Source organism: Bufo bufo, chromosome 3 (genome assembly GCF_905171765.1).
Source record: "Bufo bufo chromosome 3, aBufBuf1.1, whole genome shotgun sequence".
NCBI classification, from domain to species: domain Eukaryota; kingdom Metazoa; phylum Chordata; class Amphibia; order Anura; family Bufonidae; genus Bufo; species Bufo bufo.
The window spans coordinates 600,279,177-600,298,544 of NC_053391.1; the positions used below are offsets into that span (position 1 = coordinate 600,279,177).

Consider the following 19,368-nt stretch of genomic DNA (forward strand, 5'->3'; position numbering starts at 1 on the left):
TTTTCCGGCATAGAGTTCCGTCACAGGGGCTCTATACCGGAAAAGAACTGATCAGTTTTATCCCCATGCATTCTGAATGGAGAGTAATCCGTTCAGTTTGCATCAGGATGTCTTCAGTTCAGTCGTTTTGACTGATCAGGCAAAAGAGAAAACCGCAGCATGCTACGGTTTTCTCTCCGGCGAAAAAAACTGAAGACTTGCCTGAACGCCGGATCCGGCATTTTTTCCCATAGGAATGTATTAGCGCCGGATCCGGCATTCAGAATACCGGAATGACGGATCCGTCGTTCCGGCATGCGCATGCGCAGATCGGTAAAAATGTACAAGACGGATCCGTCGGTCCGCATGACAAGCGGAGAGACGGATCCGTCCTTGCAATGCATTTGTGAGACGGATCCGGATATCAATTTAATCAGTATCGAGTCACGTAGCCTAGGCACTTTGCTTGGTGAGCAGAGAGATGGCCACGTCACTGTTGCGAGCTCTGCTGCCTTCTCAAACAGCCGATCGGACCCCCACCGATCTGATACTGGTGATCCATCCAGACGTCCAGGAAGCAGTAGAAGAATGCAGGCACAGAATAGACTGGCAGGCAGGCTAGTAGTACAACCACAGGCAGGATGTTTGGCAGGAATACAGGCTAGGCAAACAGATGGGGTTAAAATAAACACAAACAGAAAGGATTTGCAAGTATTCTTACCGGCCCATTGTGACGAACATAAGGCATTTGTATTTGGCTTTTGGCTGGTGCGTAGCAGGCATGGACAGCTGACCTAACAGTACTCTCTCTTCTTTAAGGCCCCATTCACAAGTCCGCAATTCTGTTCCGCATTTTGCGGAACGGAATTGCGGACCCATTCATTTCTATGAGGACAGACTTTGTCCCGCTCGGATCCGGAATTGCGGATCTGCACTTCCGGGTCCGCACTTTCGTTCCGCAAAAATATAGAACATGTCCTATTCTTGTCTGCGATTGCGGACAAGAAAAGGCATTTTCTATATAGTTCTGGCAATGTGCGGATCCGCAAAATGCGGAAAGCACATTGCCGGTGTCCGTGTTTTGCGGATCCGTGGATCCGCAAAACACATACGGACGTCTGAATAGAGCCTAAGTCAGGTCTAAGTAGACACTTCTTTACAAGAAGAGAAGTGTCAATGTTCTCCACTGATTCCCACAACTCTTTTTTTTTCTCAGAACTGATAGAAGCCACAGTCACCATTTTGGCAGGATCGATGCTATGTTGTGGTTTCTTCACCTGGGCAGTGAGATCCAAGGATCTCCATAGGGCATTGGCTTTGTTTTTGCTCTTCTTCAAGAAAAATCCAGCTCTGGCCGTGGAAGATGATCCACGAATGAACCCTCTGTCCAAATTTCTTTCCATATCTTCAGATGGAGCTGTAATAATGAGGAGGCCACTGAGGAAGCACACCCAGGTTCCTCAGAAATACTCCAAAATGAGTCCAAAAAAAGTTGCTCATTATTTGTGACTGGCCCATTCCACTCCCATGCCAAGGCCTCCTCAGTGATACAACAGTTATTTAAGGGGGTCACAGACTTTCGTATGCAGGGCAGTTTCTAGGGAAATTTACCAACAGGGCGAACATCAAAAAAGCGCCCCCCCCCCCCCATTGTGGGCGGATCTCTGCCGTACCCCATTGTAGTTGATGGGGGAGGCGGGCATTCAGTCTGCAGTGCCGGATCCAGTAAATTCCGGCAGGCTGTTCTCAGCTGGAACAGCCTGCCAGAATCACTAATGCAGTTGTAAAAAGTAGCCTTATACAGCGCCCATACCTCTCCTTTGATGTAGATGTTCTCTGTAATCATCTTCTCCATTCAGACCAGACCGCCATGATGATTTCTTTCAGCCATCTCTTCTCTCTGCAGAGTTTGATAGACATCTTAGTTTCCTACTTTTCCATCATCCTCCCACCTTCTCAACATCCCATCATGCACCCCCAAAACTATACTGCATAAACTGATAAACCCCCTGAAAATACTAGTTACACACAGATAGCGCCCGCTTCAATAATTATTGGAACACAATGCTCTAAAAAATAACTGCAGTGTCCCTGACACTGATAGTGTACCATAATGTCCCCCAAAAACAACTGTGCTAAGCCGATACTGTGCCCGGGTGCCCCCACAGTAATAGTGCTCCCAAAAATCCCAACAATAGTGATAATTCTGCACTTAGTAGTAATAGTGCTCCTACAGTGCCCCCAACAGTAATTGTGTCCCAGAAGTACGGTAATAATGCTTCCATAGTCCCCCAGTTGTAATAAAGCCCACCATAATGCCCCCGGTAGTAATAATTCTATTTATAGTGTGCGCCAGTGCAAAAAATGCCCCGTTGTGTGTCAGTAAAAAAATACAGAAAAAAAAACATCTTAGTGCCCCCAGTAGAGCCAATGTTCCCAGAATGCCCTCATGTGTTCCAATGACCCGTACTGTGTGCCACTAGAAAAAACACTTAGTGCCCCCAGTTGAGCTTAGGTGCCCATAGTGCCCCTATAATTTGTGACAGTATAAAATTCTCTTATATAGTGCCCCCAGAAGATGCCCCATAGTGCTCCTCCCCTGTCCCTATAGTGTCCTCCATAATGTGCCAGTATAAAATGCCCCTATAGACTGCCCCACATAGATGCTCCCCTCCCCCTTCCCCATAGTGGCACCAAAATGGTTGCCAGTATTAAATGCCCCTATATAATGCCCCCATAGTGCTCTTCTACCCCACTTCTCCATAGTGCCCCCCATAATGCGTGCCAGTAAATGGGCCCCCCCCGTAAATGCCCCCATAATGCTGCTTTACCCCCCACTTCTCAATAGAGCCCCCCATAATGAGTGCCAGTATATAGGGCCCCCAGTAGATGCATCACCTCTTCTCCATAGTGCCCCCATATTGTGCCAGTATATTGGGCCTCCATAGTGCCCCCATATTGTGCCAGTATATTGGGCCTCCATAGTGCCCCTCCATATTGTGCCAGTATATAGAGCCCCATAGTGCTTTCCCTCTTCTCCATAGTGCCCCCTCCATATTGTGCCAGTACATAGTGCCCCTCCATATTGTGCCAGTATATAGGGCCCCCACCCCCTTCTTGCCACAGTATACTATAAATAATAAAAACAATAAACACATATACTTACCTTATGCTGCTGTCAGTGATGCGATGCAGGCCTCTTCCGGTGTGTGTCCCGCTCTGTACGGCTCAGGCGGCGCGATGACGTCATGCACTAGGCCTGTAGCCTATCAGAGGAAGGGCCAAGGGAGACTCCTCGCCCCTGCTCCTCTGCACCTTTCATCTGTATGGATGTCCTGAGGACGGCGATACAGATGAATTCGGAGATGAGCGCTTTCACAATGGAAGCGCTCATCTCCACTCCTGCGGCCTCCGGACAGAAAGAGCCCCCCTCCGGCGCTGGGCCCTGCTGACGGCGCCCCCCTCTTCTGTCCTGAGGGATGCACCCCATACGGTCGTACCCCTTGCCTGCCTCTAGAAACGGCCCTGTTCGTATGCAATGGACCCCCAAATCATCACACCAGCAGATGGGGCTCCACAGAAAAGCCTGGATTGAAGCTCCCACCACCAAGCTATTGTAGTCCAGGTGTCTCCTTCACAACAGCACTGCAAACGAAGGCGACAGTGGCTACCTGTCAATGGCAGGACACGTAATGGGCACAGTAACACCAAATTTCCTTTTTTTTTAAGAGGCTGAAAATGGTTCAGGCAGAGACAGGAATGTGTGATAAGGTGTCACCTTTTTCTGGCTGGTGGACACTAAAACTGTGGGTGTTGCTTGTGCCTGCTGGCAGACCCAATGATGCTCTCTGTGGGTCATCTGTCTGGAGCCTGTTCGCCATGTGTACGTGCCCTCAGTAACCACTGCTCACAACACTAAACAGCTAAGTCAGAACGGTCAATTTGTAGAAACAACCTTTTTGCTTCTCTCAGTCCAGGGATGTGTCCCTCCTTAAAGTCAGCTGGCAAAATGTCCTAGAGTACGTTGTACAGGCATGTCTAGCAGTCAACGATCTTCCACCAACAGGTACGCTACCCAAAATTAGTCTCTGAAACAATTTTTTATTTTTATAGGGCAGCTTTATCTTGGGACCAGTTCAGACTACACCAGTAATCATTTACATAACAACATGCCGAATTTTGTAGCAGTCTGACATTTAAATATGGGTGTGTTATTTTTTTTGTTAATGTCTGTATTTATTCATCCATTTTTTTACATGTTTAACAAGACCTTTGGGGTCATTTAACATTGCTTTTTTTTATTGTTGTAACGCGCTGAAACATGCTCTGCAGAGAGGATCTGAGTCTACTAAGGCTATGTTCACATCTCCGGTAAAGGTAATCTTGTAGTCTATTCTGGCAGAGGAACAAACTAGCAGAGTTACTGTATCCGGCATAGCCAGATACCATCACACACCACTGGGCAATGTTGGATCCCCTCTCTGACTCCGATGGGTATCCGGTGGCATTCCGGCATAAACAGTCAATGTAGAAACAATACACAAGAGGCGCTGCTCAATCCAGGATGCATAAGATAAGTAAAATAGGCTTTATTCATCTTCAGAACAACGCGTTTTGGGCCGGTTGGTCCCCTTTCTTCTGTTCACATAATCCACAATGAAGTACAGTACAATACATATAAATGGGGTGGACAAAACTATATCCACTTGTTCAGGAACATATGTGCAGTTATGTATTTTCTCTTGTGTAATTTTGCTTATTGCAGTGCAAAGATCCGCGGTTGGGCATCAGGGTAAGGGGGCAGTTAATAGGGTTGTTCAACATTCCTAAGGCTACTTTCACATTAGTGGCAGCCTTCTTCGACATGTCGTAGTTTTATTCCAGCCGCCTCTCGGCATGTTTGCCATGCTGGGGCCGGAGCGGACTTGTGGTGGCACGCGCGCACTAGCAGCAGCACGGATCCGGTAGGCTGTTCACCCACCAGAACAGCCTGCCGGAGAAGGCTCCCGCTAATGTGAAAGTAGCCTAACCCCAAGCAGTCAGCTGCCACCCAGGGGAAGTAGTGTCTGCATATACATTACCCCTGTAACATTACATAGGACCGTTCAAATGAATGGCTCCCCATATAATATACTGACATACCAAGTATATCACAGCAGGAGGTGCTCTACAGAGCGTATCTCCGTTCCGATAAAACAAGGGGGTTCGTGAGATATTTGCTTTACTGTGGGTTCCCGAGTTCTTTGCTTTATTGCCTTTTTTGTGTGACAATAAGGTGCTGATGCCTAATGACTTTTTATGTAATGTGCTGCTGATAATGTACAGTCGTGGCCAAAAGTTTTGAGAATTACATAAATATTGGAAAAGTTGCTGCTTAAGTTTTTATAATAGCAATTTGCATATACTCCAGAATGTTATGAAGAGTGATCAGATGAATTGCATAGTCCTTCTTTGCCATGAAAATTAACTTCATCCCAAAAAAAAACTTTCCACTGCATTTCATTGCTGTCATTAAAGGACCTGCTGAGATCATTTCAGTAATCGTCTTGTTAACTCAGGTGAGAATGTTGACGAGCACAAGGCTGGAGATCATTATGTCAGGCTGATTGGGTTAAAATGGCAGACTTGACATGTTAAAAGGAGGGTGATGCTTGAAATCATTGTTCTTCCATTGTTAACCATGGTGACCTGCAAAGAAACGCGTGCAGCCATCATTGCGTTGCATAAAAATGGCTTCACAGGCAAGGATATTGTGGCTACTAAGATTGCACCTCAATCAACAATTTATAGGATCATCAAGAACTTCAAGGAAAGAGGTTCAATTCTTGTTAAGAAGGCTTCAGGGCGTCCGAGAAAGTCCAGCAAGCGCCAGGATCGTCTCCTAAAGAGGATTCAGCTGCGGGATTAGAGTGCCACCAGTGCAGAGCTTGCTCAGGAATGGCAGCAGGCAGGTGTGAGCGCATCTGCACGCACAGTGAGGCGAAGACTTTTGGAAGATGGCCTGGTGTCAAGAAGGGCAGCAAAGAAGCCACTTCTCTCCAAAAAAAACATCAGGGACAGATTGATCTTCTGCAGAAAGTATGGTGAATGGACTGCTGAGGACTGGGGCAAAGTCATATTCTCAGATGAAGCCTCTTTCCGATTGTTTGGGGCATCTGGAAAAAGGCTTGTCCGGAGAAGAAAAGGTGAGCACTACCATCAGTCCTGTGTCATGCCAACAGTAAAGCATCCTGAGACCATTCATGTGTGGGGTTGCTTCTCATTCAAGGGAGTGGGCTCACTCACAATTTTGCCCAAAAACACAGCCATGAATAAAGAATGGTACCAAAACACCCTGCAACCGCAACTTCTTCCAACAATCCAACAACAGTTTGGTGAAGAACAATGCATTTTCCAGCACGATGGAGCACCGTGCCATAAGGCAAAAGTGATAACTAAGTGGCTCGGGGACCAAAACGTTGACATTTTGGGTCCATGGCTTGGAAACTCCCCAGATCTTAATCCCATTGAGAACTTGTGGTCAATCCTCAAGAGGCGGGTGGACAAACAAAAACCCACTAATTCTGACAAACTCCAAGAAGTGATTATGAAACAATGGGTTGCTATCAGTCAGGAATTGGCCCAGAAGATGATTGAGAGCATGCCCAGTCAAATTGCAGAGGTCCTGAAAAAGAAGGGCCAACACTGCAAATACTGACTCTTTGCATAAATGTCATGTAATTGTCAATAAAAGCCTTTGAAACGTATGAAGTGTGTGTAATTATATTTCACTACATCACAGAAACAACTGAAACAAAGATCTAAAAGCAGTTTAGCAGCAAACTTTGTGAAAACTAATATTTGTGTCATTCTCAACTTTTGGCCACGACTGTACATTTCACTTTCTCATGTAGTGACTATGTGAAGTTTGACACCTGGCCCTTAGCACACATTTCTGCTTTTAGATGTGTCAGCAATCGCATCTACAGGTGTGTCCTTTTGGCCATACAGTTTAAACATCTAGCAATAACCTATTTGACTTGCTGAGCTAGTGACATTTTCCATATTTTATCTGTTTATCAAGCAGTCATAACCATTCAACCCCCATGGTTCATCTAGTCCAGATCTAGTTACATCTCAGTTTGCGTTCTTTTTTGGAGAGTCAACAATGAAGAAACTGACTGGTCATAGTCCAGGGAAAATAGGAACAACTGATGGGTAGTATAGCCAGTATTGACTTGAGATGCATATTTAAAGGGGTTTTCCTAGACTTACCTGTTGATGACCTGTTATTAATATAAGATCAGAGGAGGTCCAACTTTAGGCACCCCTAAAATCACCAGAAGCACCATCACTGTGTCTAGTGAATGGGAACAGTGCTATAGTAACCGGGCCCCCTGCTGTGTAGTTCTGGAGCACTTTAAAGAAAAGGGTTCCTATACTTTGTGTAGATTTTTCCTAACCATGTCTCAAATGGATTGCTATAGTGATGAAAAATTCTATGGAGAGTCATGAACAAGGTGGTTTATAGCTACAATAGCTGCTGTGACATCACAACTGTGCTTTCATCAAGTAAGCTGTGGTGACATCACCAAATGGGTTTTAATCTGTTGAGCTACTGTGACATTGCAAATGAGTTTATTTAGGCAAGCTGCTGTGATGTCAGAAGTGGGTTTATCAGGTAATCCGCTGTGACATCACTAGTTGGTGTTAGTAAGGTAAGCTACTGTGACATCACAAGTAGGTTTCAGTAAGCTGCTGTGACATCACAAGTGGGTTTCAGTAAGCTGCTGTGACATCACAAGTGGGTTTCAGTAAGCTGCTGTGACATCACAAGTGGGTTTCAGTAAGCTGCTGTGACATCACAAGTGGGTTTCAGTCAGGTATGCTACTGTGATATCTGTGGTTTACATTCTAAAGGCTCATTCACACAACTGTTGGCTGTTTTGTGGTCCACAGATTGCGAATCCACAAAACAGAGATACCGGCCGTGTGCATTCCGCATTTTGTGGAACGGGGCAGTGTTCCACAAAAATGTGTTATCCTTGTCCGTAATGCAGACAATAATAGGACAGGTTCTATTTTTTTGCAGAACGACCATGCGGATATACGGACCCGGAATGCACACGGAGTCATTTCAATTTTTTTGGAGGCCCCATTAAAGTGAATGCTTACATATACAGGCCGGAAAAACAAAACAAAAAAACTGCCGGACTAGACACAGAGAAAAAATACATTTGTGTGCATGAGCCCTAATATGGGTTTTAGTGGCACCAGGCATTCAGAGCATATACCACAGATTTTGGCCTTGAATACTATGGGGGATCAGAGAGCGGTCAGCTTCTCAAGTATTCACTCTTCAGACATCACTTCATCGCACTGGCCTGCTCTAGGGTCCCATTTTTGTGGCTTTGTAGGCTGCATGGTCTGTAGCCATCATGATGTTGGTAAAGAACACCAATGCAGGCCCCCTCGATGAAGTGAAGTTTTCTCACCTGCCTGCACTGAGCCACCTGCTGCATGAGCTATAAGAAGCTTGTAGACTGCTCTGCCCTGTTTATCATGGGGCTGGGTAAGGGGGCACCTATAGCATGGAGGTAACACTATTCTGAAGGGACACTAATGGGGACCAATAGTCTGGGGGAGGGCACTAAGGGCATGCAGTTACACGAAGGGGACATCTTTATCTCTATTTTGGGCTATGAATATGCCTATTTATTGAATAGCTGTACAGGCACGGCATGTCATTGCTGGCAGTTAGAGTTGCCACATGGCCGGTAACTCGCCGGCCAAGCCGGTAATTTAGTGCTGGTAATTTTTTTTCTACTGACAATAATAATTGCTGGTATCCCTATATGGACTGTTACTAGTATAGCCTTTAACTCCCCCCCCCCCCCCCACCCCCCTTGTTTTAAGAAAAAAAAATAAAAATGCTCTCCATTGTGATGACGTTTCACAGCATTGACTGGAAGCAGCAGGACCTGCGAAACGTCATCATGCTGGAGTGCAGGTCCTGTCCTGAGCTTCCAGTCAGCAGCATGTGTTCACCATAGCTAGATCAAATGGAGGAGGTGAGGATTTTTTTTTTCTTCCACAAGCAGAGAAGGGGGTATTATTAATATCGGAGGCACTAATGGGGACATTACTATTAATAGGGGGCACTAATGGGGGCATTACTATTAATAGGGGGGTGCTAATGGGGGCATTATTAATTCTGGGGGGCACTAATTAGGGCATTAATAATTCTGGGGGGCACTAATTAGGGCATTAATATTACTGGGGGCACTAATGGGGGCATTATTAATTCTGGGGGCACTAATGGAGGCATTACTATTGCTGAAGGGCACTAATGGGGGCATTATTAATTCATCGGGGGCACTAATGGAGGCATTACTATTACTCGGGGAACTAATGGGGGCATTATTAATTCTGTGGGGTGCTAATGGGGGCATTAATATTACTGGGGGCACTAATGAATAGAGGCATTACTATTACTGGGGGCACTAATGAAGAGCATTATCAATTCTGGGGGGCACTAATGGAGGCATTAATATTACTGGGGCGAACTAATGGGGGCATTATACTGGGGATTTGCCGCAGATTTAAATCTCTGTATTGCAAAGGTGGAAATCCACATTATGAATTGACATGCTGCAGATTTTAACCCCTTAACGCATAACCACATTCATGTAGGTGATTGGCGTTAAGGGGTTCTGTGAAGCAGGCTCACACACTGAGCTTGCTCCATACATGGCAGGTGTCGGCTATGTAATACAGCAGGCACCAATCGGCAGTGACCGGGATTGTCAAATAAAAAATAAAAAAATAAACAAAAAAGGTATCGCCGTGTCCGAAAATGTCAGAACTATTAAAATATTTTTCCTGCACAGTGAACGTCATAATTAAAAAAATAAAAATCTACAATAATCTATTTTTTGGGTCACCTTGTCTTCCAAAAGAAATGTAGTTAAAAGTGATCAAAAAGTCATACATACCTCAAAATGATACCAATGAAAACCCAAATTTGACCAGCAAAAAACACTCCTATACAGGCAAATATAAAAAAAAAAGTTAGGGGTGGCATGGCCTTGAAACTGGTTGAGATTGGCGCATGACCTCTGAGCTCCGAACCCACATTGCTGAAAAATAGGCCTTGCACTCCTCGATATGTCCCCAATGGGCAAGAAACCCATAAAGAAACCCTCCTAAGAATTTATTTTGTGCCAGACACCATCTCCCGGGCACCATGTAAGAATTTCATACAAGGCCATCATCCTATACATGAGACTCTCCTCCATCTTAATCTCAGGCCTCCTTCCTACCAACTCCTACTACATCCTGTTGTAGAAATATTAATAGTTGTAATCCGCTCTCCAATGTCTTTGTGTAAGGAAAGGTAAAAATCTCAACCACTGTCAGCCAAAGGTGTTTTCATGTTAAGTTCTGCTGAGCAATTCCCCCTTCCCCTGCCCAGTATGTTTCTTTTATTTACTCACAAAAGGTGTAAAAGGGGCTGGCCCATAACAAGGATGCAGGAAGTGATGACATACAGGAAGTGATGACATAGGAAGATGAGAACATAGCCAGCTCACAAACACATGTATACAATAACCACTGGAGTGAACTTTATCCAGCCTCGCTCAGTGATCAATGCTAGATAAAGTTACTATGATCCTCATGCATGTTTATTTACAGGACAACATCATTATCTCCAGTGGCTGATCAGGCGCACTAGAGACAAACGCACGTTCCTTTCATATATTGTTCTCTTAACAAATGCATCCACGCCAAGCCAATAAATCAGCGTCTTGCGCGGGGGCCCTAGCCGGCGTCCATACATCAGCCAACAAAACACTGCTCTGCTGAACACATCAGTCTCCCCCGGCCCACAGCCCAGTGCTTAGCACATGGACCATTCGCCGACGGAGACCTCTGCGCCCAGCAGCTGTGACAGAGGACATACACTGGAAGATATCCACTCCAATGGTTTGCCCTGACACTGAGAGACATGGTGACAATACACAATATATTAAATACACATCCTAATAAAATTTCCACAACAAACCCTTACACAAACAAGCATATCGGGCATGGGTAAGCTGAAGCCTAGGAGTGTCCAGCTCTTGCAGAGGTCCTGCCCCACAACACCAATGTCTAGTTGCTCTCTGTCTTTACATGTACAGATGTCTTATTCCAGTGATGCACGTTCTCCTGCTGCCCCACAGATGGCCGCTACTGCTGAATGCGATGGTCATTCTAGGACTATACCATCATGTGGCACTCTTCTTCAGGTCAGTGCGCACGGTGGAGACTCTTACACTACCATATCGTGGACAATATACCAAAGACCTTTGAGATGCAGAACCCCCCGGTTCCTATATCATCCCAGCTCCCATCTCTGTAACAAGGGGAAGATCTAGGGGCTATACCTTGATTGTAGCAGTTTGCCAATTGCAGCTCCGATCAGTCTAATACATCAGATTCCGACATGGACAATTTGGGGCCTATCCACCATTCTCTTCCTTAAACTTGACATGCTTCCCACTAAGAAGGACTTTAGTGTCCTTGTTTCTGGGGTGACCAAAATCTGTCATTCTGAGATTTCTGACATGCAGTGTATTGCATCCCAGGTTGAAAACCTGGAAGAAGACCATGAGGTTATGCGATCATACTCCAAACTACTGTGACTTCCTGATCTATTACAATGGCTTATGTGCAGCGACATTTGGAAGATCTGGATAACAGAGGGTGGAGAAACAATATTATAGTACGGGATCTGTCTGAAGATACGAGAGCTGAGGACCTACACATGACTCTAGAAGCAATGTTTAATCTTATCTTGGCTTAGCTCCCACCCCATAAAATCAAGTTGGATAGAGCACATAGGGCTCTAAAATGTAAAGGAACGCCAGGGATGTCATATATTGTGTCCATGACTTCACTCTCAAAGAATCCATCTTGGGAAAAGCCCGTAATCTACAGAACTTTAAATTTGATGGCGCTCGCATCCCCAATCTATCCTGGATCACCCTGCAGAAGTACCACCACCTATGCCCTCTTTCCACCATCTTAAGAAATCGTCAAGCAACTTATCGATGGGGCTTCCCTTTCACCCTGACAGCACAGAAAGATGGTCGCTGAGCTACTCTATGTTTCTATGCTGAACACACCCACTTCAGTGACACCCTAGACCTTCCAACTCCAGTTTTGCAGACTGGGAGATATGCTTACCACTGCCATCTCCTCCACAGTCCTGGCAGCCCGCCATCAGACTTAGGCAGCACTATCTCCCCACACAAGCCCCCTTAGTCTCTTTCTGGAGGACCCCCCTTCAGCCTTACAGCTTCTTTTAGTTACACCGGGACTATTTTTTCAATCCATATGTTTGCTTCAGGGTCCAGGTTACTTTTAAGAATTACTTTCTGACTTACTCACCCTATGGGCTCCCCATACTTATGACCTGCCTTTTAACTTTCCACATATTTCCTAATCGTAAAATGCATTACTTTCTTTGAATGTCATGGACCTGGGCTCTAACACAAAGAGGCGGTTAACTGAGCTCTGCAGGCAGAAATGGCTTCTTTTAACTTGAGACCCACTATGACCAAGCCGAGTCCTGTCCCTTCACCCTGCACTACTTTCCCACTGCCTACTCTGCCTTTCATGACTGGCGCAGAGCAGGTGTTGCTGTTTTATTATCCCGATCATGCCTAATTACCATGTCCTTCTCCCAAAATGACTCCTTAGGCCACAATATAATTCTTAAAGGTATTTTCCATGGGTGTCCATTCATACTTTGGAACGTTTATGCCCCTAACACATCTCAACTTGCTTTTCTTAAATGTGTGGAGGATTCACAATTTTAATGACTGTTCATTCACTTTTTTCCTACCCTTATAATATCCATACTAGAATAGACTATTTTTCGGTAACATCCTTACCCTACAGCTTCTTTGTAATTGTTCTATAGAACTTATTATGTGGTCAGACTATGCCCCTGGAACGATTATCTGTCATCTGTCCCTCTTCATAAGCAAGACTGCCACTGGCACCTCCCTACTGAACACTAGAAATGCCATATCCAAACTTTCTTTGAGGAGAATACTCACTGTCTCTTCGGTGTCCACTATGTGGAAAGCCCATGAGGTGGTATTATGAGGTCAATGTACAGTGTTAGTATCCTGCTATAAGGAAAATATTTTAGTCAGAACTAGCTCAGATACCTAGAATCTGAAATGGTGATCGGAGACTAATGCAGACGCGAGCCAAACTAAAGAATCTCGCAATTCAGTAGGTGGAACGCCTTTTGTTGTATTCAAAATAACGATATTACAAAGGGCAACAAAGCCCACATGCTGTTGGCTCGTCAATTACAGGGCAAAACCTTGGCATGATACTCCCGACAGTTTTAAATGCTAAAGGCTGCCCCTATTACCACCCTAGGGATATAGCTTCCCTTTTCCAAGAGTATTACACTAAGTTATATAACCTTTCCAGTAGGCATACTGGAAATTCTGCATCACGAGTAAACTCGTGCAAGAGGTTGCCTCTTTTGACACCCAAATTGCCAAGGAAGAACTTCTTGATGTTATAGAACACCTACTTGTAGGAAAATCCCCCGGTCCGGATCGGTTCACAGAACTGTATTATATAACCTACAAAACTGAGCTCACTCCCTATTTAGTATGCCTGTTTAGCTCCTTCGTACGCAGATCACCTATTCCTTCCACTGTGCTTCACTCTGAAATACAGTCCTGATCAAAAGTTTAAGACCACTTGAAAAATGGCAAAAAATCATATTTAGCATGGCTGGATCTTAACAAGGTTCTAAGTAGAGCTTCAACATGCAACAAGAAGAAATGGGAGTGAGACAAAATATTTTTGGAGCATTCAATTTAATGAAAACAACGAATAAACTGAAACAGGCTGTTTTTCAGCTGATCAAAAGTTTAGGACCACACCTCCCAAAAAAAACTATACCCCCCCCAAAACAGAAATCCAACTTCCAAACATAAACTCAGTAATGAGTAGCTCCACCGTTATTGTTTATCACTTCAAAAATTCGTTTCGGCATGCTTGATGCAAGCGTTTCTATGAGGTGAGTGGAACATTTCTCCAAGTGGTGAAGACAGCCGCACGAAGCCCATCTACTGTCTGGAACTGTTGTCCATTTTTATCAACTTCCCTTGCCATCCATCCCCAAAGGTTCAAAATTGGATTTAGATCAGGGGAACACGCAGGATTGGCCAAACGAGTGATGTTATTCTCCTGGAAGAAGTCCTTTGTCCTGCGGGCATTGTGTACTGTAGCGTTGTCCAGTTTAAAAACCCAGTCGTTACCACACAGATGAGGGCCCTCAGTCATGAGGAATGCTCTCTGCAACATCTGGACATAGCCAGCGGCCGTTTGACGCCCCTACACTTCCTGAAGCTCCATTGTTCCACTGAAGGAAAAGCACCCCAGTACATTATGGCGCCCCCTCCACTGTGGCGCATAGAAAACATCTCAGGTGGGATCTGCTTGTTATGCCCGTAACCTTGGAAACCATCAGGACCATCAAGGTTAAAATTTTTCCCATCAGAGAAGAAAACTTTCTTCCACCTTTTGAATGTCCCATGTTTGGTGCTCTCTTGCAAAGTCCAAACGAGCAGTTCTGTGGCGTTCAAGGAGACGAGGTCTTTGAAGAAGTATTTTGTTTTTGAAGCCCTTCAGTCTCAGATGCCGTCTGATGGTTATGGGCCGGGCTTTTTTTCTCAGAGAAAAGGTGGTGGAACTCACCCCCCCTCCCCTGGCCACGCCCCTACCCACCCCTAGGACCGCCCCCTAAAACCGCCCCTTTAGAGAACAGGGATGCAAGTAAAATTTGGGGGGGCTATAAAAGTCCAGCCCAGCAAAGAAACCCCCCAGATGGGGATGGCACTGTTAATGGGGGATCTGGGGATGGCACTGTTAATGGGGGATCTGGGGATGGCACTGTTAATGGGGGATCTGGGGATGGCACTGTTAATAGGGGATCTGGGGATGGCACTGTTATGAGGGATCTGTGGATGGCATCCACAGATCCCCCATCCTATAACAGTGCCATCCACAGACCCCCCCATCCTATAACAGTGCCATCCACAGACCCCCCATTGCCGCTCCAGTACAGTTATAAAATGTGTAATTCAATTAATAATGATTCATGCTGCCCCCTCTGTAGTATAACATTCAATATATCCTACTCAAAGGGCTACTGTTATATCGTAATGCAGGCCGGCCGGGCAGACGAGCGGCAGAGTGACTGACTGACGTCACATGCCTGCGCCGCCTGCTTCATTCATAAAGTAAGCCGGGCAGGCACGTGACGTCAGTCAGTCACTCTGCCGCTTGTCTGCCCGGCCGGCCTGCATTACGATATAACAGTAGCCCTGTGAGTAGGATATATTGAATGTTATACTACAGAGGGGGCAGCATGAATCATTATTAATTGAATTACACATTTTATAACTGTACTGGAGCGGCGGGGCCGGAGCACAGTGAACGCACCGGCCCCCAGCTCCTCCTCCCAGTCCCTCCCCGCTGATACAGCGCAGCTTGCGATGCTGGAGCATGGCAGGCTGCGATGTCAAAAGGTGGCAGAACACCGTTCCGGTGCGTTCCGCCAGAAAAAAAGCCCTGGTTATGGGGCTGCAGTCAGCACCAGTAAGGGCCTTAATTTGGGTCGAGGATCGTCCAGTGTCTTGACGGACAGCCAATTGGATCCTCCGGCTCAGTGCTGATGACATTTTTTGGGGTCTTCCACTTGACTTTTTTGTTCCATAACCCTCAGGATCATTTAAGAAATTCCAAATGACTGTCTTACTGCTTCCCACCTCAGCAGTGATGGCGCGCTGTGAGAGACCCTGCTTATGCAGTTCAACAACCCGACCACGTTCAGAAAGGGAGAGTTTTTTTGCCTTTGCCATCATAACGTGTGACTACCTGACAGAAAATGACAATGAATCCACGTCTTTGCACAGATTTGGCCTTTTAAAGGCATGTGGTCCTAAAATTTGGATCAGCTGAAAAACAGCCTGTTTCAGTTTAATCGTTATTTTCAATTAATTGAATGCTCAAAAAATGTTTTGTCTCACTCTCATTTCTTCTTGTTGCATGTTGAAGCTCTACTTGGAACCTTGTTAAGATCCAAGAATGTAAAATGATTTTTTGCCATTTTTCAAGTGGTTTGAAACTTTTGATCAGGACTGTAATAGTTATCCTTAAACCCAGGAAAGACCCTCAGGACTATTCTAATTACAGGCCCATAACTTTACTGAACTCATATCTCGAAATGTTCAACGACATCTTATCTGGCAGACTAAACACCTGACTGCCCTCTCTTAATCATAAAGACTTGGCTGTATCCCTTTCCGCCAAGGAGGAGATAACATGAGATGAGAACAGCTGCTAAAACGCTGATTCTTGAAGACAAATTGCCCTTCCTTCCCATTTAGCACTCATGGTTAGATTGAAGGAACTTTTGTTCCCTAACAGCTTCATTTGAATGCTCTGTCTGGGACCCTTGACATGCCTTCAGTGTCTTGACCCGCTCTTCATATTTTGCAAATGAAATTAGAGGGATTTCCGTGTATCATTCTCTCTGGTACACTCTACTTCTTGTTTTAGCTGACCTCTTCCCCTCCACCCATCTTTCTCGCCTGTGTTTTACGTTGTAAGTTGTGTGTTCTTTTCTTAGAGTAAGTTCATATCTCCAATAAAGGTAATCCGGTAGTCTGTTTCGGCAGAGTTACCATATGAAGCATAGCCAGAGAGACCGTTAAACACCACTGGATCCCCATTGGCTATAATGGGATCCAACCAGGATCTGGCAGCTTTCTGGCATAAATGCCAGCTTTTGGCTGTTGAAAGAAAAAGGCGCTCATAGGGTAAATAAGTTAAAAAACCGAGCCTCCAAAACAACAGGAAGAGTGGTACTGCTCACCTGTTGTTGTTGCACCTATTGTTCTGTGCAACTAAAATGGAGTTAAATAGGAGTGATTGAGTCTCACTGGTTGATGCTGCCGATTCCGTCCGCGTTCCCCTTAGGCGGGGGCCAAGCCGCCGTCTGGGTCAATGAATAGGGTATATTTCCACTGGACCGAGGGTCGAGTGGAGAGGTGGACCGTAGGCGCAAAGACTCAACCAGAGTTTTTTTTTATATAAACCAATAGTTTTTTTTATTATTGTTATAGTGACAACGTGTTTCGGGGTTCTGCGGACCCCTTTTTCAAGTCGGTGGAAGGAACCGCTGGTGGAGAGAGCGCTGCTTCCAGCTCCTGGCACCAGGAGCTGGAAGCAGCGCTCTCTCCACCAGCGGTTCCTTCCACCGACTTGAAAAAGGGGTCCGCAGAACCCCGAAACGCGTTGTCACTATAACAATAATAAAAAAAAATATTGGTTTATATAAAAAAACTCTGGTTGCGTCTTTGCGCCTACGGTCCACCTCTCCACTCGACCCCCGGTCCAGTGGAAATATACCCTAAGCTTTTGGCTGTTGTCAGATTCCAATGCATGCAGTTGTATTTGTCCTACCGAAAGCCAACATTTGTGCGAGAAAGTCACCGGATCCCATTATAGTCAATTGGGATCCAGGGGTGTGCGAGGGTCACCAGCTATGCTGCATATGGTAACTCTGCCGGAACAGACTATCGGATTACCTTTAGTGGAGATGTGAACATAGCCTTACATGACTACAATCCCTTACCTTTTACATGTGTAGGATCGGCTCTAGATGTTACTAGAGTTGCTTTCCTAGCAATGGGAACTTTACATCTTAACATTTTATTTTCTGACTGTTCATATATTTGTTAATGATTACAGTAGATATGTCATTATCTTTCTCCTTGCACCTCATGTGTATTCCAGTGCAACATTTACAGTTCTAAAAATGAAAAGTTATAGGTGTCAGAAAAAGGTGATGCAAAGAAAAGTTTTATTTTTTCAAAGGTTTTTTTTTTTTTCAAAGAAATATAATAAAACACTATATAAATTTGGTATTGCCATAATCATATTGACCTGCAGAATATGGTCCTCATGTCATTTTTAGCATATAGTGAACGCCGTAATATCAAAACAATTTTCACCCCAAAGGCCCCTTTCAGACGAGCGAGTTACACACTCCTATATTTCACTGCATCTTGTGGATGAATTTTTTATTTTTTTTCTAAATCTGTTTATTGTTTTTATCATTATATCAATAAGCAAATTCTATTCAGCATAACTGGTAAAAAGGCAGTATATACTGAGAGGTACAGACATCGATGAAAAAAATATCCCTTTACCAGTGGCGTAACTACCGGGGAAGCTGACAAGGGGCCCGGCGCCCGACAGCGTGTCAGTCAAGTTTAATCTTTTTTATTTATATGCAAATTACCTTCCCAATGTGCCCAAGAGGTTGTCCCTCCGGCCGTTTGAGCCCAGCCACGCCCATTCTCGCCAAGCCCACCACCGCCCCGCTGTTAATTATTTACTGCTGTCCTCGTCTTTTTTTTTTTCTAAGTGCGCCGTAGTCTCGCGCATGCGCTGATGTTACTCATGTCCGGGCCCATGCGGTGTCCTGGCAGCAGCCTCAAGTAGTGTAATCACGCATGCGCCAGCTTCCTCCGCTTTCTGGCGCATGCGTGAATTACATTACTTGAGGCTGCTGCAAGGACACAGCGCGGGCCCGCACGTGAGTAACATTGGCGCATGAGCGAGACTACGGCACACTTAGGAAAAAAAAAAAGACGAGGACAGCAGTGAATAATTAATAGCGGGACGGCGCTGGGCTTGGCGATAATGGACGCAGCTGGGCACAAACGGCCGGAGGGACAGCTCTTTGGACATGTTAGGAAGGTAATTTGCATATAAATAAAAAAGATTTTTATCAAAAATAAAAAGGACAGGTGGGGGTAAAAATAGTATATCAAAAATTGGGCGGGGGGCTGGGGAGGGCCCATACAAAAATTTGCTGTGGGGCCCAGGCACTTCTAGTTACGCCCCTGCCCTTTACCCCACCCCAATCCTGTGCGCCAACCCTAAAAAAAATAGCACTTCAGGGAAACTTCTAATGCTAGCCAAAATTTGAATAGGTGTGTGTCCCTGAAGAACCTCATATACCGGTAAATACCATGTGGTATGCTCAAAATGTGAAATAAGTTTAGATTTGATGGAAGTGGAAAGAGTATTAATAAATAGACTATTTTTCAAAAAACGTTTGGTCATTTTTTCCTTATCTGATAAAGTAAAAATCCAGTCCATATTAAACAGGAAGGTTATTTTGGTCTGGATAAAAGGGATAGAAGGTATTTCTGAGTCTAGCCATCCACGTAGAAGGCTTTCTCTAGTAGCAGCTGCCCAAATGTGTAATAAAGCTTTATCTCGTCTATGAAGACCGTGTTGTTCCTCAGATAA

At 45.1% G+C, this 19,368-nt stretch overlaps 1 protein-coding gene across 2 annotated transcripts in view; it reads left to right on the forward strand.

The window, feature by feature from the left end:
• Positions 1 to 19,368, forward strand: part of SLC11A2 (solute carrier family 11 member 2) — a 164,347-nt gene that overhangs the window by 23,709 nt on the left and 121,270 nt on the right. The gene's annotated exons all lie outside the window — the stretch shown is intronic.